Source organism: Vicugna pacos, unplaced genomic scaffold (genome assembly GCF_048564905.1).
Source record: "Vicugna pacos unplaced genomic scaffold, VicPac4 scaffold_19, whole genome shotgun sequence".
Lineage (NCBI taxonomy): Eukaryota > Metazoa > Chordata > Mammalia > Artiodactyla > Camelidae > Vicugna > Vicugna pacos.
The window spans coordinates 103,462-127,611 of NW_027328740.1; the positions used below are offsets into that span (position 1 = coordinate 103,462).

The 24,150-nt window shown below is 45.4% G+C and overlaps 1 long non-coding RNA gene across 1 annotated transcript; it reads left to right on the forward strand.

Annotated features, from left to right (window-relative positions):
• Nucleotides 1-9,720: 9,720 nt before the first annotated feature.
• On the forward strand, nucleotides 9,721-14,714 carry LOC140693200 (uncharacterized). Its single transcript, XR_012068915.1, has 3 exons — nucleotides 9,721-9,933; nucleotides 13,113-13,185; nucleotides 14,559-14,714. It is a non-coding gene; the product is annotated as an uncharacterized lncRNA (long non-coding RNA).
• The last annotated feature ends 9,436 nt before the right edge of the window (nucleotides 14,715-24,150 follow it).

The window sequence follows — 24,150 nt, forward strand, 5'->3', positions numbered from 1 at the left end:
TCACCTTGAGTAATTTCTTTTGAATATTCATGTTACCCTACCCTTTTTGTGTTGTTTGTTTGTTTGATTCTTTCTTGGTCTGCTTCTCGTTTGTTTTGCAAACACGTCAGGCCATGCATCTCTCCGTTTGCTTCCAACAGAGAGTCATATAAGCTGACTCCCTTAAGATAGTGCTTCCAATCCCCTATGATTTCCTGCTTCCCTCTCCCATCTTTAGGGTTTTGATGTCCTCCTTGCTTTCTTCTTGTTTCTTCTTTTCCACTCATGCTCTTCTTGCATTTCCAACAAGGGTTTTCTTCTTTCCATTTCATCTTGCTGCTTATCCCTTCAGGGGAGAATTCTCAACCTTTCTTTTAGGATAAGTTTCGAACTGCTGAATTCTTTTAAGATTTGCAGGTCTGTGGCATTCTCTAGCTCTGCTGTTATTAGAAATGGTGGTCATGTGGCATAGGCTACCCTAGATGGCAGCATTTTGCCATTCAAGCTATGGTCTATGTCCTGGCACTCCTCCCTGTCCTGCAATATTGCTGCTGAGATAGCAGCTGAAACCCCTCTGGAGGTTCTCTTGTGACTATGTTGCTTTCCTCCAGGCGCATTTTAAATCACTGGGATGCTCATGAACTTTGTTGATTTGGATCATACAGCTGCTGCTAAGTCTATTGGGATTCCACCTCTTTTGGACGCTGTGTACTTCCTGAATTCGCCTAGATGATTCTATCTTGGCTTTCAGCAAGTTTCAGTCTGATTTTTCTACACATAACTTTTCAAACATTGTTTGTTTCTTTATCTCTTGCTTTTCCATCTGGGACTCTTTCGAATTTTAGTCTTTCATGCCTTGTCTTAAACCAGGATTCAACAGCAATGTTTTCAATGGTTAGCACTTGCTTTCCTATGTGTGCTTCTGACCGAGGGATTTCTGTTCCCCTGTCTTCAAAAACTTTCACGCGTCCCTCTGCAATATCTAGTCTGCTTAGTACGGAATGTTAGCCCTGATATTTTCTCATCCACTGAGTTTTCTGATATTATTTAGCTCGTCTTTAGGCTTTCTCTTCCCCTTTTCTGGTATTCTGCCTTTTGTGATTCTGAGACACTGTTTTTCTTCAGTGTTTCCCTCACCTCCAATTTCAATACTTGCTCTGGAGAGCGTTTTGCAGTCTAGTTGTCTGAAAGCTTATCTTTAGGGCCTTCAATCTCTTTGGAACTGAAAATGGTACTTCATTTTCCTTTTACTGTATTTCTTCATCTCTACTGCTCAGGTAATTTCGGGTATCTAATGTAGACTTCTAGGGCTTGGTTAAGTGAAAACTTTAGACTCTTGGCTCTACACAATTGCATGGGATTTCTGTGAGGACAAATTTTCCTAGACATTGATGCCATGTCCTGTTCCTGTGTGTGTTGTCTGGTCTATCTCCAATTGCTGGTGTTGCCTTTGCTGTGACGATCCCCCCATACTATTTCGATTAGGATAACCTCATTTTGATTACGCTTATCTCACAAATCTGAAAGAGCACAGGACACTTCCTCTGGTGGAAATGGAGCTTCTAAAGGTTCTCAGCTCTGCATTCTACTCTATGTTATTTTGGAGTGTTTCCAGAAGAGCATAGTGTGAGTGCGCTTGTGCTTTGTAGTGCCACGGGAATGTCCCACTGAAACCAGTTCTTCCAAGAGCTTCTCTGTCTACAGAAACACCAGTGGAAGCATATCTATGGATGTCACACATCAGGGCCTGCTGGAATGATCCCGCAGCCCGAACTTGGTGTCCTCGCTACCGAACCGTGCCGGTGCCATTCAAAATGTAGCATCCGCTTTTGAGCGATAAACTGAAGGAAATCCTTCCTCTTCTCACGCTGTGGTCTTGGACCACACTTCCTTGTCCTCTCATACTTGTGGTACGGGTGCACGAAGGCAACCACAGAGCTGTTGCACATCCTGTGCCTCAAACCAAACCATAATCACAGCCCAGGTTTTGAATGTAGCAGATCCTAAGGCTTCTCATTCTGAATTCAAACCCAAGGCCCCCTGGATCCCTCAGACCCGATGCACAATATCTCTGATTCAGCCCCACACATGCTCTATTGGCAAAATGCCAATTGGTCTCTGGTCCTGCAGATGCACTGGGTGTGGCCATGGGACAGATCGATAATTTCAACTGCGTGCGCCAGGTTGGTTGCTTGCTCATTGGGGTCACAGGTCGGTTTACTCTCTTGATAGGACCCACCACATCCCACAACGCACTCCAGATCCCTGAGACTCAGCGTGTGCCATCATCTGTAGCCCTAACCCTCCCTGAACGCTGCCTCTGCTACCTCAAATTTGGCAGCACGGAGCTTGATCTCAGAATCAACTGTGGGGATATTTTGCACTGGATTCTTTGCGTTCTGTCAGCCAAGCATCTGCTGTGCACTCTTCTAACACTCAGCGCATCACCTTCAATCCCATGTCTCCTGTCCGCTTGAGAGTGTGCGTCCAAGTTAAAGAGAGTTTCACCCTTACTGCTCCATCAACAGGGCTCAGACCATGCACTGGTTTCCATTCCCTGCTTTTCCTTCTCCTGCTTCCAGGTGTTCTGAGGCCTCATCCAGTCTTTGGAAGTAACAGACCTCTCTTCGGCAAGTGTCCTGTGCCAAGGGCTGGGTGAGTGGATGTTTCCATTGCTGTGTTCATGGGAGCGAGTGAGCGCAGGTTGCACTGCTTCTCTGTCAACTGGGCATTGATGAATCAACACTTTCCAGATACATTTCACAGAAATGTGATTTTTTTTTATCTCTCTGTTTCTATACAGCAGTGGTGGGAGGGATTGTCCGAAGACTCCAGTTTTGACATTGTGTTGATATCTCATTTGCAGTCTTTAAAAATTTAATAGACTTTATATAAATGTTTTGGGAGTTATACGAAAATGAAGTTAGTTTCTGAAACATACTAAATCGACCTAGAAGCCAGACTTGTCAATTTCGGTAACATTTTGTCAGCTCTAAGGAAAACATAGACAGATAGAATGCAAACTAGCAGTCCGAACTGTTAAAGGGGTCATGTCAACTCTTTACTGTTGAAGCCTCCGAAACCAACAGGAACCATGAAATAACTAATGGAAACATGAAATAACCCCCAAGCTTGGATTCCCTTGTGCATGTGGTGCCCTTTACTCCCGATGACACCTACTGGTCAATGTTGGCATTTCAAGGTGTAACATCCCTCTCAAGGAAAATACAAGAGGAAACGAACTAAATATATACATTTAGCTTTGAATCCAAAGAACCTAGAGGCATTATAGCTATGAGAAGCCTGCTGCAGCTATGCTAGGCTACTGAGAACCAGGTGTTCTTCTATCAGTGATGAGAACGCTTAATCATCCGATCATGTTGGGTAAAGCACTTGAATGCAACCAAGTCTGCACCCCCATGATCGATTGCCCCCGGGGGCTTGACTCAATTGAAAGACGGTCCACATAAGCTGTGTCTTTCATGTCATTGGCGACTTTTACTGTTCAGTTCACTATGTGACTTCTAATATGTACCTAGACTGTCTTGAAAAACGGAGGCCTAATACAGATTCAAGTTCAGTCAAAGATTCCCCTCACTTACCACACTCCCTTCACCCCAGAGAAGACATAAACCCAGCATTTGCTGAATCTAGCGGAAGGCCATCGTTTCTTTGTGGGAGCTAAGTATTCAATTCCTATCTATTTCATACGGGAGTATTTGACCTTTATGGGGTTCCCTGTTGTTCACAGAGGATGGAGCTAGAGGAACTCTGATTCTAGGAGGGGCTTGCTCTTCTCTTACTGGCTTCATTGCAGCTCAGGTACTGATCCCTCAAAATGGATGCCTGAGTGGAGGGGAGGGAAGAGCAAGTGCTTGATAGCTAGGCCCAAACCTGGGAAAAGGCTTACCTGGGCTTGGTGCACTTTGATCTGAATGGCTTGGAATTGCCCCTTGGGTCGTGTGGATTATCTGACCTCTTTCAAGAACATGAGCGTTTTTATCATCTCTGCCATCTCTTCTCTTTAGACGTCAGAGATCTTGGACCCGTTCTTGGAGCAGAGAATTGAGGAACTTCCTCCAGTCCACGGTGGCCCTCCGTATGTTTCTGCTAGTATCAGCGAGGTTCAATATGTCTCATGAATGCCTTTCGAGCCTGCTATCCTCTACAGCTGTCTCCAGGCCAGTATTCTCTATTGTAGCAGAACATCTCTCATCAATGTGTTCGCATCTCTCCTCAATCCGTGCAGCCATATTTTCGGCCAGCTTCTCTTCGTGTCTCCCATAAAGTCGACTTCAACAGGACTGGGCAAGTCTGAAAGGACCTCGGAGCCTCTCCAGTAAGCTGAAGACAGGCAGATCTTCCACTGTCTGCCCTTTCAGGTTCTGGAAACTGACCCGTGAACTCAGGTCTTTGGGCAGCAGCAGTATCTCGAACTGACACAGCTTCCCGGACCAAAGACCTAAGCCAAGCTCCACAGAGGGCGGCAGCCCCTCCATCGCACTGATCCACCCACAGAACTCTGCCCGGTTACCTAGGATCCACCAGCCACAACAAGCCTCGCGGTACACACCAACATTCCACCTGGAATCCAACCGCTAACTGCCATCCTCAATGGCTGCTGCATCTTGTCAGTGTTGGGGGAGGGGCTGCATCCGACGAGAGGTTCCTAAGGTAAATGTGATTCTACCCACTAGCGTCCCATGGGCCTTTGTTCTTCCCTCTTTCCTTTTGTTCATATCTGTATGCACTGTAGCAACGGAGGGAAGTGTGTCCATTTTCAGTTGAATGTTTCACACGTCTTTAAACTTTCTAACAGTTCACAGTACACAGAGACCCACTAAGGGAAAGTATTGTTCCTGTAATATGGGCACACCCGCAATACATAGCCGTCGGTTGATTTCTGCTGAAACACCCGCATTCACGGGACATCTATCCATTTGTTTCAAGGGGGCTGAAATTCCTAGGAATGATACAATCCCCAATGTGCACTTTACTGCCTGTCTCTTTTGATCTTAGTACACTTTTGCGGAGCTACTTTTCCTTGTTATAGGCTTGTGCCATTTCTTCTCGACGTAGTGTAGAATATGGCATTCATTCATCCTGTTGGAAGACTTGCAAGTCTATATCACGGACTAGGAATCCATTGGATTCCAAATCGGCATTTGGGTTAGGTCACGATATGCTCATATGAATCAATATTTACGAATATAAATGCACGCCTCTGATTTCCGAATACAGGTGTGCTGAGTACATTCAAGCCGCGATACTGGGTCGATGCGTACTGAATGATCCTTGACATCACCTTGAGTAATTTCTTTTGAATATTCATGTTACCCTACCCTTTTTGTGTTGTTTGTTTGTTTGATTCTTTCTTGGTCTGCTTCTCGTTTGTTTTGCAAACACGTCAGGCCATGCATCTCTCCGTTTGCTTCCAACAGAGAGTCATATAAGCTGACTCCCTTAAGATAGTGCTTCCAATCCCCTATGATTTCCTGCTTCCCTCTCCCATCTTTAGGGTTTTGATGTCCTCCTTGCTTTCTTCTTGTTTCTTCTTTTCCACTCATGCTCTTCTTGCATTTCCAACAAGGGTTTTCTTCTTTCCATTTCATCTTGCTGCTTATCCCTTCAGGGGAGAATTCTCAACCTTTCTTTTAGGATAAGTTTCGAACTGCTGAATTCTTTTAAGATTTGCAGGTCTGTGGCATTCTCTAGCTCTGCTGTTATTAGAAATGGTGGTCATGTGGCATAGGCTACCCTAGATGGCAGCATTTTGCCATTCAAGCTATGGTCTATGTCCTGGCACTCCTCCCTGTCCTGCAATATTGCTGCTGAGATAGCAGCTGAAACCCCTCTGGAGGTTCTCTTGTGACTATGTTGCTTTCCTCCAGGCGCATTTTAAATCACTGGGATGCTCATGAACTTTGTTGATTTGGATCATACAGCTGCTGCTAAGTCTATTGGGATTCCACCTCTTTTGGACGCTGTGTACTTCCTGAATTCGCCTAGATGATTCTATCTTGGCTTTCAGCAAGTTTCAGTCTGATTTTTCTACACATAACTTTTCAAACATTGTTTGTTTCTTTATCTCTTGCTTTTCCATCTGGGACTCTTTCGAATTTTAGTCTTTCATGCCTTGTCTTAAACCAGGATTCAACAGCAATGTTTTCAATGGTTAGCACTTGCTTTCCTATGTGTGCTTCTGACCGAGGGATTTCTGTTCCCCTGTCTTCAAAAACTTTCACGCGTCCCTCTGCAATATCTAGTCTGCTTAGTACGGAATGTTAGCCCTGATATTTTCTCATCCACTGAGTTTTCTGATATTATTTAGCTCGTCTTTAGGCTTTCTCTTCCCCTTTTCTGGTATTCTGCCTTTTGTGATTCTGAGACACTGTTTTTCTTCAGTGTTTCCCTCACCTCCAATTTCAATACTTGCTCTGGAGAGCGTTTTGCAGTCTAGTTGTCTGAAAGCTTATCTTTAGGGCCTTCAATCTCTTTGGAACTGAAAATGGTACTTCATTTTCCTTTTACTGTATTTCTTCATCTCTACTGCTCAGGTAATTTCGGGTATCTAATGTAGACTTCTAGGGCTTGGTTAAGTGAAAACTTTAGACTCTTGGCTCTACACAATTGCATGGGATTTCTGTGAGGACAAATTTTCCTAGACATTGATGCCATGTCCTGTTCCTGTGTGTGTTGTCTGGTCTATCTCCAATTGCTGGTGTTGCCTTTGCTGTGACGATCCCCCCATACTATTTCGATTAGGATAACCTCATTTTGATTACGCTTATCTCACAAATCTGAAAGAGCACAGGACACTTCCTCTGGTGGAAATGGAGCTTCTAAAGGTTCTCAGCTCTGCATTCTACTCTATGTTATTTTGGAGTGTTTCCAGAAGGGCATAGTGTGAGTGCGCTTGTGCTTTGTAGTGCCACGGGAATGTCCCACTGAAACCAGTTCTTCCAAGAGCTTCTCTGTCTACAGAAACACCAGTGGAAGCATATCTATGGATGTCACACATCAGGGCCTGCTGGAATGATCCCGCAGCCCGAACTTGGTGTCCTCGCTACCGAACCGTGCCGGTGCCATTCAAAATGTAGCATCCGCTTTTGAGCGATAAACTGAAGGAAATCCTTCCTCTTCTCACGCTGTGGTCTTGGACCACACTTCCTTGTCCTCTCATACTTGTGGTACGGGTGCACGAAGGCAACCACAGAGCTGTTGCACATCCTGTGCCTCAAACCAAACCATAATCACAGCCCAGGTTTTGAATGTAGCAGATCCTAAGGCTTCTCATTCTGAATTCAAACCCAAGGCCCCCTGGATCCCTCAGACCCGATGCACAATATCTCTGATTCAGCCCCACACATGCTCTATTGGCAAAATGCCAATTGGTCTCTGGTCCTGCAGATGCACTGGGTGTGGCCATGGGACAGATCGATAATTTCAACTGCGTGCGCCAGGTTGGTTGCTTGCTCATTGGGGTCACAGGTCGGTTTACTCTCTTGATAGGACCCACCACATCCCACAACGCACTCCAGATCCCTGAGACTCAGCGTGTGCCATCATCTGTAGCCCTAACCCTCCCTGAACGCTGCCTCTGCTACCTCAAATTTGGCAGCACGGAGCTTGATCTCAGAATCAACTGTGGGGATATTTTGCACTGGATTCTTTGCGTTCTGTCAGCCAAGCATCTGCTGTGCACTCTTCTAACACTCAGCGCATCACCTTCAATCCCATGTCTCCTGTCCGCTTGAGAGTGTGCGTCCAAGTTAAAGAGAGTTTCACCCTTACTGCTCCATCAACAGGGCTCAGACCATGCACTGGTTTCCATTCCCTGCTTTTCCTTCTCCTGCTTCCAGGTGTTCTGAGGCCTCATCCAGTCTTTGGAAGTAACAGACCTCTCTTCGGCAAGTGTCCTGTGCCAAGGGCTGGGTGAGTGGATGTTTCCATTGCTGTGTTCATGGGAGCGAGTGAGCGCAGGTTGCACTGCTTCTCTGTCAACTGGGCATTGATGAATCAACACTTTCCAGATACATTTCACAGAAATGTGATTTTTTTTTATCTCTCTGTTTCTATACAGCAGTGGTGGGAGGGATTGTCCGAAGACTCCAGTTTTGACATTGTGTTGATATCTCATTTGCAGTCTTTAAAAATTTAATAGACTTTATATAAATGTTTTGGGAGTTATACGAAAATGAAGTTAGTTTCTGAAACATACTAAATCGACCTAGAAGCCAGACTTGTCAATTTCGGTAACATTTTGTCAGCTCTAAGGAAAACATAGACAGATAGAATGCAAACTAGCAGTCCGAACTGTTAAAGGGGTCATGTCAACTCTTTACTGTTGAAGCCTCCGAAACCAACAGGAACCATGAAATAACTAATGGAAACATGAAATAACCCCCAAGCTTGGATTCCCTTGTGCATGTGGTGCCCTTTACTCCCGATGACACCTACTGGTCAATGTTGGCATTTCAAGGTGTAACATCCCTCTCAAGGAAAATACAAGAGGAAACGAACTAAATATATACATTTAGCTTTGAATCCAAAGAACCTAGAGGCATTATAGCTATGAGAAACCTGCTGCAGCTATGCTAGGCTACTGAGAACCAGGTGTTCTTCTATCAGTGATGAGAACGCTTAATCATCCGATCATGTTGGGTAAAGCACTTGAATGCAACCAAGTCTGCACCCCCATGATCGATTGCCCCCGGGGGCTTGACTCAATTGAAAGACGGTCCACATAAGCTGTGTCTTTCATGTCATTGGCGACTTTTACTGTTCAGTTCACTATGTGACTTCTAATATGTACCTAGACTGTCTTGAAAAACGGAGGCCTAATACAGATTCAAGTTCAGTCAAAGATTCCCCTCACTTACCACACTCCCTTCACCCCAGAGAAGACATAAACCCAGCATTTGCTGAATCTAGCGGAAGGCCATCGTTTCTTTGTGGGAGCTAAGTATTCAATTCCTATCTATTTCATACGGGAGTATTTGACCTTTATGGGGTTCCCTGTTGTTCACAGAGGATGGAGCTAGAGGAACTCTGATTCTAGGAGGGGCTTGCTCTTCTCTTACTGGCTTCATTGCAGCTCAGGTACTGATCCCTCAAAATGGATGCCTGAGTGGAGGGGAGGGAAGAGCAAGTGCTTGATAGCTAGGCCCAAACCTGGGAAAAGGCTTACCTGGGCTTGGTGCACTTTGATCTGAATGGCTTGGAATTGCCCCTTGGGTCGTGTGGATTATCTGACCTCTTTCAAGAACATGAGCGTTTTTATCATCTCTGCCATCTCTTCTCTTTAGACGTCAGAGATCTTGGACCCGTTCTTGGAGCAGAGAATTGAGGAACTTCCTCCAGTCCACGGTGGCCCTCCGTATGTTTCTGCTAGTATCAGCGAGGTTCAATATGTCTCATGAATGCCTTTCGAGCCTGCTATCCTCTACAGCTGTCTCCAGGCCAGTATTCTCTATTGTAGCAGAACATCTCTCATCAATGTGTTCGCATCTCTCCTCAATCCGTGCAGCCATATTTTCGGCCAGCTTCTCTTCGTGTCTCCCATAAAGTCGACTTCAACAGGACTGGGCAAGTCTGAAAGGACCTCGGAGCCTCTCCAGTAAGCTGAAGACAGGCAGATCTTCCACTGTCTGCCCTTTCAGGTTCTGGAAACTGACCCGTGAACTCAGGTCTTTGGGCAGCAGCAGTATCTCGAACTGACACAGCTTCCCGGACCAAAGACCTAAGCCAAGCTCCACAGAGGGCGGCAGCCCCTCCATCGCACTGATCCACCCACAGAACTCTGCCCGGTTACCTAGGATCCACCAGCCACAACAAGCCTCGCGGTACACACCAACATTCCACCTGGAATCCAACCGCTAACTGCCATCCTCAATGGCTGCTGCATCTTGTCAGTGTTGGGGGAGGGGCTGCATCCGACGAGAGGTTCCTAAGGTAAATGTGATTCTACCCACTAGCGTCCCATGGGCCTTTGTTCTTCCCTCTTTCCTTTTGTTCATATCTGTATGCACTGTAGCAACGGAGGGAAGTGTGTCCATTTTCAGTTGAATGTTTCACACGTCTTTAAACTTTCTAACAGTTCACAGTACACAGAGACCCACTAAGGGAAAGTATTGTTCCTGTAATATGGGCACACCCGCAATACATAGCCGTCGGTTGATTTCTGCTGAAACACCCGCATTCACGGGACATCTATCCATTTGTTTCAAGGGGGCTGAAATTCCTAGGAATGATACAATCCCCAATGTGCACTTTACTGCCTGTCTCTTTTGATCTTAGTACACTTTTGCGGAGCTACTTTTCCTTGTTATAGGCTTGTGCCATTTCTTCTCGACGTAGTGTAGAATATGGCATTCATTCATCCTGTTGGAAGACTTGCAAGTCTATATCACGGACTAGGAATCCATTGGATTCCAAATCGGCATTTGGGTTAGGTCACGATATGCTCATATGAATCAATATTTACGAATATAAATGCACGCCTCTGATTTCCGAATACAGGTGTGCTGAGTACATTCAAGCCGCGATACTGGGTCGATGCGTACTGAATGATCCTTGACATCACCTTGAGTAATTTCTTTTGAATATTCATGTTACCCTACCCTTTTTGTGTTGTTTGTTTGTTTGATTCTTTCTTGGTCTGCTTCTCGTTTGTTTTGCAAACACGTCAGGCCATGCATCTCTCCGTTTGCTTCCAACAGAGAGTCATATAAGCTGACTCCCTTAAGATAGTGCTTCCAATCCCCTATGATTTCCTGCTTCCCTCTCCCATCTTTAGGGTTTTGATGTCCTCCTTGCTTTCTTCTTGTTTCTTCTTTTCCACTCATGCTCTTCTTGCATTTCCAACAAGGGTTTTCTTCTTTCCATTTCATCTTGCTGCTTATCCCTTCAGGGGAGAATTCTCAACCTTTCTTTTAGGATAAGTTTCGAACTGCTGAATTCTTTTAAGATTTGCAGGTCTGTGGCATTCTCTAGCTCTGCTGTTATTAGAAATGGTGGTCATGTGGCATAGGCTACCCTAGATGGCAGCATTTTGCCATTCAAGCTATGGTCTATGTCCTGGCACTCCTCCCTGTCCTGCAATATTGCTGCTGAGATAGCAGCTGAAACCCCTCTGGAGGTTCTCTTGTGACTATGTTGCTTTCCTCCAGGCGCATTTTAAATCACTGGGATGCTCATGAACTTTGTTGATTTGGATCATACAGCTGCTGCTAAGTCTATTGGGATTCCACCTCTTTTGGACGCTGTGTACTTCCTGAATTCGCCTAGATGATTCTATCTTGGCTTTCAGCAAGTTTCAGTCTGATTTTTCTACACATAACTTTTCAAACATTGTTTGTTTCTTTATCTCTTGCTTTTCCATCTGGGACTCTTTCGAATTTTAGTCTTTCATGCCTTGTCTTAAACCAGGATTCAACAGCAATGTTTTCAATGGTTTGCACTTGCTTTCCTATGTGTGCTTCTGACCGCGGGATTTCTGTTCCCCTGTCTTCAAAAACTTTCACGCGTCCCTCTTCAATATCTAGTCTGCTTAGGACGGAATGTTAGCCCTGATATTTTCTCATCCACTGAGTTTTCTGATATTATTTAGCTCGTCTTTAGGCTTTCTCTTCCCCTTTTCTGCCTTTTGTGATTCTGAGACACTGTTGTTCTTCAGTGTTTCCCTCACCTCCATTTTCAATACTTGCTCTGGAGAGCGTTTTGCAGTCTAGTTGTCTGAAAGCTTATCTTTAGGGCCTTCAATCTCTTTGGAACTGAAAATGGTACTTCATTTTCCTTTTACTGTATTTCTTCATCTCTACTGGTCAGGTAATTTCGGGTATCTAATGTCGACTTCTATGGCTTGGTTAAGTGAAAACTTTAGACTCTTGGCTCTACACAATTGCATGGGATTTCTGTGAGGACAAATTTTCCTAGACATTGATGCCATGTCCTGTTCCTGTGTGTGTTGTCTGGTCTATCTCCAATTGCTGGTGTTGCCTTTGCTGTGATGAACCCCCCATACTATTTCGATTAGGATAACCTCATTTTGATTACGCTTATCTCACAAATCTGAAAGAGCACAGGACACTTCCTCTGGTGGAAATGGAGCTTCTAAAGGTTCTCAGCTCTGCATTCTACTCTATGTTATTTTGGAGTGTTTCCAGAAGAGCAGAGTGTGAGTGCGCTTGTGCTTTGGAGTGCCACGGGAATGTCCCACTGAAACCAGTTCTTCCAAGAGCTTCTCTGTCTACAGAAACACCAGTGGAAGCATATCTATGGATGTCACACATCAGGGCCTGCTGGAATGATCCCGCAGCCCGAACTTGGTGTCCTCGCTGCCGAATAGTGCCGGTGCCATTCAAAATGTAGCATCCGCTTTTGAGCGATAAACTGAAGGAAATCCTTCCTCTTCTCACGCTGTGGTCTTGGACCACACTTCCTTGTCCTCTCATATTGTGGTACGGGTGCACGAAGGCAACCACAGAGCTGTTGCACATCCTGTGCCTCAAACCAAACCATAATCACAGCCCAGGTTTTGAATGTAGCAGATCCTAAGGCTTTTCATTCTGAATTCAAACCCAAGGCCCCCTGGATCCCTCAGACCCGATGCACAATATCTCTGATTCAGCCCCACACATGCTCTATTGGCAAAATGCCAATTGGTCTCTGGTCCTGCAGATGCACTGGGTGTGGCCATGGGACAGATCGATAATTTCAACTGCGTGCGCCAGGGTGGTTGCTTGCTCATTGGGGTCACAGGTCGGTTTGCTCTCTTGATAGGACCCACCACATCCCACAACGCACTCCAGATCCCTGAGACTCAGCGTGTGCCATCATCCGTAGCCCTATCCCTCCCTGAACGCTGCCTCTGCTACCTCAAATTTGGCAGCTCGGAGCTTGGTCTCAGAATCAACTGTGGGGATATTTTGCACTGGATTCTTTGCGTTCTGTCAGCCAAGCATCTGCTGTGCACTCTTCTAACACTCAGCGCATCACCTTCAATCCCATGTCTCCTGTCCGCTTGAGAGTGTGCGTCCAAGTTAAAGAGAGTTTCACCTTTACTGCTCCATCAACAGGGCTCAGACCATGCACTGGTATCCATTCCCTGCTTTTCCTTCTCCTGCTTCCAGGTGTTCTGAGGCCTCATCCTGTCTTTGGAAGTAACAGGCCTCTCTTCGGCAAGTGTCCTGTGCCAAGGGCTGGGTGAGTGGATGTTTCCATTGCTGTGATCATGGGAGCGAGTGAGCGCAGGTTGCACTGCTTCTCTGTCAACTGGGCATCGATGAATCAACACTTTCCAGATACATTTCACAAAAATGTGATTTTTTTTTATCTCTTTGTTTCTATACAGCTGTGGTGGGAGGGATTGTCCGTAGACCCCAGTTTTGACATTGTGTTGATATCTCATTTGCAGTCTCTAAAAATTTAATAGAATATATATAAATGTTTTGGGAGTTATACGAAAATGAAGTTAGTTTCTGAAACATACTAATTCGACCTAGAAGCCCGACTTCTCAATTTCGGTAACATTTTGTCAGCTCTAAGGAAAACATAGACAGATAGAATGCAAACTAGCAGTCCGAACTTTTAAAGGGGTCATGTCAACTCTTTACTGTTGAAGCCTCCGAAACCAACAGGAACCATGAAATAACTAATGGAAACATGAAATAACCCCCAAGCTTGAATTCACTTGTGCATGTGGTGCCCTTTACTCCCGATGACACCTACTGGTCAATGTTGGCATTTCAAGGTGTAACATCCCTCTCAAGGAAAATACAAGAGGAAACGAACTAAATATATACATTTAGCTTTGAATCCAAAGAACCTAGAGGCATTATAGCTATGAGAAACCTGCTGCAGCTATGCTAGGCTACTGAGAACCAGGTGTTCTTCTATCAGTGATGAGAACGCTTAATCATCCGATCATGTTGGGTAAAGCACTTGAATGCAACCAAGTCTGCACCCCCATGATCGATTGCCCCCGGGGGCTTGACTCAATTGAAAGACGGTCCACATAAGCTGTGTCTTTCATGTCATTGGCGACTTTTACAGTTCCGTTCACTATCTGACTTCTAATATGTACCTAGACTGTCTTGAAAAACGGAGGCCTAATACAGATTCAAGTTCAGTCAAAGATTCCCCTCACTTACCACACTCCCTTCACCCCAGAGAAGACATGAACCCAGCATTTGCTGAATCTAGCGGAAGGCCATCGTTTCTTTGTGGGAGCTAAGTATTCAATTCCTATCTATTTCATACGAGAGTATTTGACCTTTATGGGGTTCCCTGTTGTTCACAGAGGATGAAGCTAGAGGAACTCTGATTCTAGGAGGGGCTTGCTCTTCTCTTACTGGCTTCATTGCAGCTCAGGTACTGATCCCTCAAAATGGATGCCTGAGTGGAGGGGAGGGAAGAGCAAGTGCTTGATAGCTAGGCCCAAACCTGGGAAAAGGCTTACCTGGGCTTGGTGCACTTTGATCTGAATGGCTTGGAATTGCCCCTTGGGTCGTGTGGATTATCTGACCTCTTTCAAGAACATGAGCGTTTTTATCATCTCTGCCATCTCTTCTCTTTAGACGTCAGAGATCTTGGACCCGTTCTTGGAGCAGAGAATTGAGGAACTTCCTCCAGTCCACGGTGGCCCTCCGTATGTTTCTGCTAGTATCAGCGAGGTTCAATATGTCTCATGAATGCCTTTCGAGCCTGCTATCCTCTACAGCTGTCTCCAGGCCAGTATTCTCTATTGTAGCAGAACATCTCTCATCAATGTGTTCGCATCTCTCCTCAATCCGTGCAGCCATATTTTCGGCCAGCTTCTCTTCGTGTCTCCCATAAAGTCGACTTCAACAGGACTGGGCAAGTCTGAAAGGACCTCGGAGCCTCTCCAGTAAGCTGAAGACAGGCAGATCTTCCACTGTCTGCCCTTTCAGGTTCTGGAAACTGACCCGTGAACTCAGGTCTTTGGGCAGCAGCAGTATCTCGAACTGACACAGCTTCCCGGACCAAAGACCTAAGCCAAGCTCCACAGAGGGCGGCAGCCCCTCCATCGCACTGATCCACCCACAGAACTCTGCCCGGTTACCTAGGATCCACCAGCCACAACAAGCCTCGCGGTACACACCAACATTCCACCTGGAATCCAACCGCTAACTGCCATCCCCAATGGCTGCTGCATCTTGTCAGTGTTGGGGGAGGGGCTGCATCCGACGAGAGGTTCCTAAGGTAAATGTGATTCTACCCACTAGCGTCCCATGGGCCTTTGTTCTTCCCTCTTTCCTTTTGTTCAGATCTGTATGCACTGTAGCAACGGAGGGAAGTGTGTCCATTTTCAGTTGAATGTTTCACACGTCTTTAAACTTTCTAACAGTTCACAGTACACAGAGACCCACTAAGGGAAAGTATTGTTCCTGTAATATGGGCACACCCGCAATACATAGCCGTCGGTTGATTTCTGCTGAAACACCCGCATTCACGGGACATCTATCCATTTGTTTCAAGGGGGCTGAAATTCCTAGGAATGATACAATCCCCAATGTGCACTTTACTGCCTGTCTCTTTTGATCTTAGTACACTTTTGCGGAGCTACTTTTCCTTGTTATAGGCTTGTGCCATTTCTTCTCGACATAGTGTAGAATATGGCATTCATTCATCCTGTTGGAAGACTTGCAAGTCTATATCACGGACTAGGAATCCATTGGATTCCTAATCGGCATTTGGGTTAGGTCACGATATGCTCATATGAAACAATATTTACGAATATAAATGCACGCCTCTGATTTCCGAATACAGGTGTGCTGAGTACATTCAAGCCGCGATACTGGGTCGATGCGTACTGAATGATCCTTGACATCACCTTGAGTAATTTCTTTTGAATATTCATGTTACCCTACCCTTTTTGTGTTGTTTGTTTGTTTGATTCTTTCTTGGTCTGCTTCTCGTTTGTTTTGCAAACACGTCAGGCCATGCATCTCTCCGTTTGCTTCCAACAGAGAGTCATATAAGCTGACTCCCTTAAGATAGTGCTTCCAATCCCCTATGATTTCCTGCTTCCCTCTCCCATCTTTAGGGTTTTGATGTCCTCCTTGCTTTCTTCTTGTTTCTTCTTTTCCACTCATGCTCTTCTTGCATTTCCAATAAGGGTTTTCTTCTTTCCATTTCATCTTGCTGCTTATCCCTTCAGGGGAGAATTCTCAACCTTTCTTTTAGGATACGTTTCGAACTGCTGAATTCTTTTAAGATTTGCAGGTCTGTGGCATTCTCTAGCTCTGCTGTTATTAGAAATGGTGGTCATGTGGCATAGGCTACCCTAGATGGCAGCATTTTGCCATTCAAGCTATGGTCTATGTCCTGGCACTCCTCCCTGTCCTGCAATATTGCTGCTGAGATAGCAGCTGAAACCCCTCTGGAGGTTCTCTTGTGACTATGTTGCTTTCCTCCAGGCGCATTTTAAATCACTGGGATGCTCATGAACTTTGTTGATTTGGATCATACAGCTGCTGCTAAGTCTATTGGGATTCCACCTCTTTTGGACGCTGTGTACTTCCTGAATTCGCCTAGATGATTCTATCTTGGCTTTCAGCAAGTTTCAGTCTGATTTTTCTACACATAACTTTTCAAACATTGTTTGTTTCTTTATCTCTTGCTTTTCCATCTGGGACTCTTTCGAATTATAGTCTTTCATGCCTTGTCTTAAACCAGGATTCAACAGCAATGTTTTCAATGGTTTGCACTTGCTTTCCTATGTGTGCTTCTGACCGAGGGATTTCTGTTCCCCTGTCTTCAAAAACTTTCACGCGTCCCTCTGCAGTATCTAGTCTGCTTAGGATGGAATGTTAGCCCTGATATTTTCTCATCCACTGAGTTTTATGATATTATTTAGCTCGTCTTTAGGCTTTCTCTTCCCCTTTTCTGGTATTCTGCCTTTTGTGATTCTGAGACACTGTTGTTCTTCAGTGTTTCCCTCACCTCCATTTTCAATACTTGCTCTGGAGAGCGTTTTGCAGTCTAGTTGTCTGAAAGCTTATCTTTAGGGCCTTCAATCTCTTTGGAACTGAAAATGGTACTTCCTTTTCCTTTTACTGTATTTCTTCATCTCTACTGGTCAGGTAATTTCGGGTATCTAATGTAGACTTCTAGGGCTTGGTTAAGTGAAAACTTTAGACTCTTGGCTCTACACAATTGCATGGGATTTCTGTGAGGACAAATTTTCCTAGACATTGATGCCATGTCCTGTTCCTGTGTGTGTTGTCTGGTCTATCTCCAATTGCTGGTGTTGCCTTTGTTGTGATGAACCCCCCATACTATTTCGATTAGGATAACCTCATTTTGATTACGCTTATCTCACAAATCTGAAAGAGCACAGGACACTTCCTCTGGTGGAAATGGAGCTTCTAAAGGTTCTCAGCTCTGCATTCTACTCTGTGTTATTTTGGAGTGTTTCTAGAAGAGCAGAGTGTGAGTGCGCTTGTGCTTTGTAGTTCCACGGGAATGTCCCACTGAAACCAGTTCTTCCAAGAGCTTCTCTGTCTACAGAAGCACCAGTGGAAGCATATCTATGGATGTCACACATCAGGGCCTGCTGGAATGATCCCGCAGCCCGAACTTGGTGTCCTCGCTGCCGAACCGTGCCGGTGCCATCCAAAATGTAGCATCCGCTTTTGAGCGATAAACTGAAGGAAATCCTTCCTCTTCTCACGCTGTGGTCTTGGACCACACTTCCTTGTCCACTCATACTTGTGGTACGGGTGCACGAAGGCAACCACAGAGCTGTTGCACATCCTGTGCCTCAAACCAAACCATAATCACAGCCCAGGTTTTGAATGTAGCAGATCCTAAGGCTTTTCATTCTGAATTCAAACCCAAGGCCCCCTGGATCCCTCAGACCCGATGCACAATATCTCTCATTCAGCCCCACACATGCTCTATTGGCAAAATGCCAAATTGGTCTCTGGTCCTGCAGATGCACTGGGTGTGGCCATGGGACAGATCGATAATTTCAACTGCGTGCGCCAGGGTGGTTGCTTGCTCATTGGGGTCACAGGTCGGTTTGCTCTCTTGATAGGACCCACCACATCCCACAACGCACTCCAGATCCCTGAGACTCAGCGTGTGCCATCATCCGTAGCCCTATCCCTCCCTGAACGCTGCCTCTGCTACCTCAAATTTGGCAGCTCGGAGCTTGGTCTCAGAATCAACTGTGGGGATATTTTGCACTGGATTCTTTGCGTTCTGTCAGCCAAGCATCTGCTGTGCACTCTTCTAACACTCAGCGCATCACCTTCAATCCCATGTCTCCTGTCCGCTTGAGAGTGTGCGTCCAAGTTAAAGAGAGTTTCATCTTTACTGCTCCATCAACAGGGCTCAGACCATGCACTGGTATCCATTCCCTGCTTTTCCTTCTCCTGCTTCCAGGTGTTCTGAGGCCTCATCCTGTCTTTGGAAGTAACAGGCCTCTCTTCGGCAAGTGTCCTGTGCCAAGGGCTGGGTGAGTGGATGTTTCCATTGCTGTGTTCATGGGAGCGAGTGAGCGCAGGTTGCACTGCTTCTCTGTCAACTGGGCATCGATGAATCAACACTTTCCAGATACATTTCACAGAAATGTGATTTTTTTTTATCTCTTTGTTTCTATACAGCCGTGGTGTGAGGGATTGTCCGAAGACCCCAGTTTTGACATTGTGTTGATATCTCATTTGCAGTCTCTAAAAATTTAATAGAATTTATATAAATGTTTTGGGAGTTATACGAAAATGAAGTTAGTTTCTGAAACATACTAAATCGACCTAGAAGCCAGACTTGTCAATTTCGGTAACATTTTGTCAGCTCTAAGGAAAACATAGACAGATAGAATGCAAACTAGCAGTCCGAACTGTTAAAGGGGTCATGTCAACTCTTTACTGTTGAAGCCTCCGAAACCAACAGGAACCATGAAATAACTAATGGAAACATGAAATAACCCCCAAGCATGGATTCCCTTGTGCATGTGGTGCCCTTTACTCCCGATGACACCTACTGGTCAATGTTGGCATTTCAAGGTGTAACATCACTCTCAAGGAAAATACAAGAGGAAACGAACTAAATATATACATTTAGCTTTGAATCCAAAGAACCTAGAGGCATTATAGCTATGAGAAGCCTGCTGCAGCTATGCTAGGCTACTGAGAACCAGGTGTTCTTCTATCAGTGATGAGAACGCTTAATCATCCGATCATGTTGGGTAAAGCACTTGAATGCAACCAAGTCTGCACCCCCATGATCAATTGCCCCCGGGGGCTTGACTCAATTGAAAGACGGTCCACATAAGCTGTGTCTTTCATGTCATTGGCGACTTTTACAGTTCCGTTCACTATCTGACTTCTAATATTTACCTAGACTGTCTTGAAAAACGGAGGCCTAATACAGATTCAAGTTCAGTCAAAGATTCCCCTCACTTACCACACTCCCTTCACCCCAGAGAAGACATAAACCCAGCATTTGCTGAATCTAGCGGAAGGCCATCGTTTCTTTGTGGGAGCTAAGTATTCAATTCCTATCTATTTCATACGGGAGTATTTGACCTTTATGGGGTTCCCTGTTGTTCACAGAGGATGGAGCTAGAGGAACTCTGATTCTAGGAGGGGCTTGCTCTTCTCTTACTGGCTTCATTGCAGCTCAGGTTCTGATCCCTCAAAATGGATGCCTGAGTGGAGGGGAGGGAAGAGCAAGTGCTTGATAGCTAGGCCCAAACCTGGGAAAAGGCTTACCTGGGCTTGGTGCACTTTGATCTGAATGGCTTGGAATTGCCCCTTGGGTCGTGTGGATTATCTGACCTCTTTCAAGAACATGAGCGTTTTTATCATCTCTGCCATCTCTTCTCTTTAGACGTCAGAGATCTTGGACCCGTTCTTGGAGCAGAGAATTGAGGAACTTCCTCCAGTCCACGGTGGCCCTCCGTATGTTTCTGCTAGTATCAGCGAGGTTCAATATGTCTCATGAATGCCTTTCGAGCCTGCTATCCTCTACAGCTGTCTCCAGGCCAGTATTCTCTATTGTAGCAGAACATCTCTCATCAATGTGTTCGCATCTCTCCTCAATCCGTGCAGCCATATTTTCGGCCAGCTTCTCTTCGTGTCTCCCATAAAGTCGACTTCAACAGGACTGGGCAAGTCTGAAAGGACCTCGGAGCCTCTCCAGTAAGCTGAAGACAGGCAGATCTTCCACTGTCTGCCCTTTCAGGTTCTGGAAACTGACCCGTGAACTCAGGTCTTTGGGCAGCAGCAGTATCTCGAACTGACACAGCTTCCCGGACCAAAGACCTAAGCCAAGCTCCACAGAGGGCGGCAGCCCCTCCATCGCACTGATCCACCCACAGAACTCTGCCCGGTTACCTAGGATCCACCAGCCACAACAAGCCTCGCGGTACACACCAACATTCCACCTGGAATCCAACCGCTAACTGCCATCCCCAGTGGCTGCTGCATCTTGTCAGTGTTGGGGGAGGGGCTGCATCCGACGAGAGGTTCCTAAGGTAAATGTGATTCTACCCACTAGCGTCCCATGGGCCTTTGTTCTTCCCTCTTTCCTTTTGTTCAGATCTGTATGCACTGTAGCAACGGAGGGAAGTGTGTCCATTTTCAGTTGAATGTTTCACACGTCTTTAAACTTTCTAACAGTTCACAGTACACAGAGACCCACTAAGGGAAAGTATTGTTCCTGTAATATGGGCACACCCGCAATACATAGCCGTCGGTTGATTTCTGCTGAAACACCCGCATTCACGGGACATCTATCCATTTGTTTCAAGGGGGCTGAAATTCCTAGGAATGATACAATCCCCAATGTGCACTTTACTGCCTGTCTCTTTTGATCTTAGTACACTTTTGCGGAGCTACTTTTCCTTGTTATAGGCTTGTGCCATTTCTTCTCGACGTAGTGTAGAATATGGCATTCATTCATCCTGTTGGAAGACTTGCAAGTCTATATCACGGACTAGGAATCCATTGGATTCCTAATCGGCATTTGGGTTAGGTCACGATATGCTCATATGAAACAGTATTTACGAATATAAATGCACGCCTCTGATTTCCGAATACAGGTGTGCTGAGTACATTCAAGCCGCGATACTGGGTCGATGCGTACTGAATGATCCTTGACATCACCTTGAGTAATTTCTTTTGAATATTCATGTTACCCTACCCTTTTTGTGTTGTTTGTTTGTTTGATTCTTTCTTGGTCTGCTTCTCGTTTGTTTTGCAAACACGTCAGGCCATGCATCTCTCCGTTTGCTTCCAACAGAGAGTCATATAAGCTGACTCCCTTAAGATAGTGCTTCCAATCCCCTATGATTTCCTGCTTCCCTCTCCCATCTTTAGGGTTTTGATGTCCTCCTTGCTTTCTTCTTGTTTCTTCTTTTCCACTCATGCTCTTCTTGCATTTCCAACAAGGGTTTTCTTCTTTCCATTTCATCTTGCTGCTTATCCCTTCAGGGGAGAATTCTCAACCTTTCTTTTAGGATAAGTTTCGAACTGCTGAATTCTTTTAAGATTTGCAGGTCTGTGGCATTCTCTAGCTCTGCTGTTATTAGAAATGGTGGTCATGTGGCATAGGCTACCCTAGATGGCAGCATTTTGCCATTCAAGCTATGGTCTATGTCCTGGCACTCCTCCCTGTCCTGCAATATTGCTGCTGAGATAGCAGCTGAAACCCCTCTGGAGGTTCTCTTGTGACTATGTTGCTTTCCTCCAGGTGCATTTTAAATCACTGGGATGCTCATGAACTTTGTTGATTTGGATCATACAGCTGCTGCTAAGTCTATTGGGATTCCACCTCTTTTGGACGCTGTGTACATCCTGAATTCGCCTAGATGATTCTATCTTGGCTTTCAGCAAGTTTCAGTCTGATTTTTCTACACATAACTTTTCAAACATTGTTTGTTTCTTTATCTCTTGCTTTTCCATCTGGGACTCTTTCGAATTTTAGTCTTTCATGCCTTGTCTTAAACCAGGATTCAACAGCAATGTTTTCATTGGTTTACACTTGCTTTCCTATGTGTGCTTCTGCCCGAGGGATTTCTGTTCCCCTGTCTTCAAAAACTTTCACGCGTCCCTCTGCAATATCTAGTCTGCTTAGGACGGAATGTTAGCCCTGATATTTTCTCATCCACTGAGTTTTATGATATTATTTAGCTCGTCTTTAGGCTTTCTCTTCCCCTCTTCTGGTATTCTGCCTTTTGTGATCCTGAGACACTGTTGTTCTTCAGTGTTTCCCTCACCTCCATTTTCAATACTTGCTCTGGAGAGCGTTTTGCAGTCTAGTTGTCTGAAAGCTTATCTTTAGGGCCTTCAATCTCTTTGGAACTGAAAATGGTACTTCATTTTCCTTTTACTGTATTTCTTCATCTCTACTGGTCAGGTAATTTCGGGTATCTAATGTAGACTTCTAGGGCTTGGTTAAGTGAAATCTTTAGACTCTTGGCTCTACACAATTGCATGGGATTTCTGTGAGGACAAATTTTCCTAGACATTGATGCCATGTCCTGTTCCTGTGTGTGTTGTCTGGTCTATCTCCAATTGCTGGTGTTGCCTTTGTTGTGATGAACCCCCCATACTATTTCGATTAGGATAACCTCATTTTGATTACGCTTATCTCACAAATCTGAAAGAGCACAGGACACTTCCTCTTTTTGGAAATGGAGCTTCTAAAGGTTCTCAGCTCTGCATTCTACTCTATGTTATTTTGGAGTGTTTCTAGAAGAGCAGAGTGTGAGTGCGCTTGTGCTTTGTAGTTCCACGGGAATGTCCCACTGAAACCAGTTCTTCCAAGAGCTTCTCTGTCCACAGAAACACCAGTGGAAGCATATCTATGGATGTCACACATCAGGGCCTGCTGGAATGATCCCGCAGCCCGAACTTGGTGTCCTCGCTGCCGAACCGTGCCGGTGCCATCCAAAATGTAGCATCCGATTTTGAGCGATAAACTGAAGGAAATCCTTCCTCTTCTCACGCTGTGGTCTTGGACCACACTTCCTTGTCCTCTCATACTTGTGGTACGGGTGCACGAAGGCAACCACAGAGCTGTTGCACATCCTGTGCCTCAAACCAAACCATAATCACAGCCCAGGTTTTGAATGTAGCAGATCCTAAGGCTTTTCATTCTGAATTCAAACCCAAGGCCCCCTGGATCCCTCAGACCCGATGCACAATATCTCTGATTCAGCCCCACACATGCTCTATTGGCAAAATGCCAAATTGGTCTCTGGTCCTGCAGATGCACTGGGTGTGGCCATGGGACAGATCGATAATTTCAACTGCGTGCGCCAGGGTGGTTGCTTGCTCATTGGGGTCACAGGTCGGTTTGCTCTCTTGATAGGACCCACCACATCCCACAACGCACTCCAGATCCCTGAGACTCAGCGTGTGCCATCATCCGTAGCCCTATCCCTCCCTGAACGCTGCCTCTGCTACCTCAAATTTGGCAGCTCGGAGCTTGGTCTCAGAATCAACTGTGGGGATATTTTGCACTGGATTCTTTGCGTTCTGTCAGCCAAGCATCTGCTGTGCACTCTTCTAACACTCAGCACATCACCTTCAATCCCATGTCTCCTGTCCGCTTGAGAGTGTGCGTCCAAGTTAAAGAGAGTTTCACCTTTACTGCTCCATCAACAGGGCTCAGACCATGCACTGGTATCCATTCCCTGCTTTTCCTTCTCCTGCTTCCAGGTGTTCTGAGGCCTCATCCTGTCTTTGGAAGTAACAGGCCTCTCTTCGGCAAGTGTCCTGTGCCAAGGGCTGGGTGAGTGGATGTTTCCATTGCTGTGTTCATGGGAGCGAGTGAGCGCAGGTTGCACTGCTTCTCTGTCAACTGGGCATCGATGAATCAACACTTTCCAGATACATTTCACAGAAATGTGATTTTTTTTTATCTCTTTGTTTCTATACAGCCGTGGTGGGAGGGATTGTCCGAAGACTCCAGTTTTGACATTGTGTTGATATCTCATTTGCAGTCTCTAAAAATTTAATAGAATTTATATAAATGTTTTGGGAGTTATACGAAAATGAAGTTAGTTTCTGAAACATACTAAATCGACCTAGAAGCCAGACTTGTCAATTTCGGTAACATTTTGTCAGCTCTAAGGAAAACATAGACAGATAGAATGCAAACTAGCAGTCCGAACTGTTAAAGGGGTCATGTCAA